Below are 1,644 nucleotides of genomic sequence, written 5' to 3'. Positions count from 1 at the left end.
TATATATAAAATGTGTATATATGTATCTATGCACAGAACTGATGAAGTCCCAGCTCAGTGTGTTACCTCTCACGGGGGAGACAATGGTATGGGTCAGGGAAGGACAGTACAGATAGGTACCATGGTGTTGATAATTTCTGGCTCTTAAGATGGTAGTGGATTTGTGGTCGTCTATTATTCGGCGTCACAACCTCATATAATACATAAATGCGGCATGTAGTTATACCTCAACTATTACATTAAAAAAGAGCCATCTGGGGAACCTTCTGAAATTCTGAATTCCTGGGTCCATTGCTAGAATTTTCAGGGTTTAGAGAAACTTGAGAGAGAGAGAGATCTGGCCAAATCCTTAGCACTTGAATCAGTTGTCTATTGCTACTTGACAAACAACCCCAAACTCAGTGGCTTAAATAGCCACCATTTTCTTGTTACGATTCTGTGGGTCTTCAGTGGGAGGGTAGAACCTGGCTGCCTGACTGGCCTGGATGGTCGAAGGTGGCCTTGTGCACATCTGGGTTCTGCTGTCAGGTGATCTTTTTTTTTTTTTTTTTAAAGGTTTATTCGTTTATTTTAATGGAGGTACTGGGGATTGAACCCAGGATCTTGTGCGTGCCAAGCACACACTCTACCACTGAGCTATGCCCTCCCCCTGCTGTCAGGTGATCTTCAGGAGGTCCTTCACCTTCACCTGGCTTCTCTGCACGGTGTCAGGCCACCTTTTAAGAGGGTAAGAGGACAAGCTGCAAGGCTTCAGCAGTGTGACTGCCTGACATTAAGTGTTTTGATTGTAATGTAATTGCCTGGCATTAAGCTTTTCGATTGCTGAGATCCATTTCAAAGACATCCATCTCAAAACAAACCGCCAGCCTATGACACAGCTGCAAGCAAAACAATTAGATAAGGAGGTGGGTTGCCCCCAAAACCCACGAACTGTCAAGTGTGCCTTTCAGAAAGCCCTGAGTAACCTAGACAACTGAAGGTTTCTCCCTTCCCACCATGTCCTAATTCCCATTCTCGTGTTTTAAATTCACCAGTAAAGAGGGAACCCGTGAAACTCCACCCCACCTTGGATGCTAATAAAGGCAGAGCCCCAGCTCCACATTCTTCCCTCTCTCTCTCTCCCAAGACCTTGCTGCATGGTTTCCACATGTTATATATTGTTTTTGCCTTTCTCAGAGTTTTTAATTTGCTTAGCAGTGGTTTTCAAACCAAGTTCCTACAGGGAATATCCCATGTTCCATGACTGAGATGTTCAGTGCTGAAATGTTCTGTCACTAAAATAGAATGATGGCAGTTACATCCCAATTCACAGAGAGAACAAAATTACAGAACAGATACCCGATTTTAGCTGTTTTGAGACCTTTCAACCCCTGAATGAACAGGTAGCTCATGAAACTCAAAAAGGAAAAGACATATTTTTTAAGATGACTGAAAACATGTCTCTAGGAATCCTCATGCTGCCACTAATGTAGGCAAGTTCATCCACTGCTCTAAAGCTTCAGATTTATCATCAGTAAAATGGGGATGTGAAACTGAGCTCACTGCGCCGTTAGTTAATTGGATAATACATGTTAGATAGTATCTGTGAAGACCTCAGTATAGTTATCTTGCACCTGTTACAGACTCAAAAATGTTCATTTCTTA

General features: G+C 42.8%; 1 non-coding gene across 1 annotated transcript; it reads right to left on the bottom strand.

Annotated features, from left to right (window-relative positions):
- Nucleotides 1-574: 574 nt before the first annotated feature.
- TRNAA-GGC lies at nt 575-646 on the bottom strand. The gene has a single exon. It is a non-coding gene; the product is annotated as a tRNA-Ala (tRNA).
- Nucleotides 647-1,644: the final 998 nt, after the last annotated feature.

The sequence above is a fragment of the Camelus ferus genome, chromosome 21 (assembly GCF_009834535.1).
Source record: "Camelus ferus isolate YT-003-E chromosome 21, BCGSAC_Cfer_1.0, whole genome shotgun sequence".
Taxonomy (NCBI): Eukaryota; Metazoa; Chordata; class Mammalia; order Artiodactyla; family Camelidae; genus Camelus; species Camelus ferus.
The sequence above is the reverse complement of the archived record's forward strand: the minus strand, read 5'-3'. Positions and strand labels throughout refer to the sequence as shown.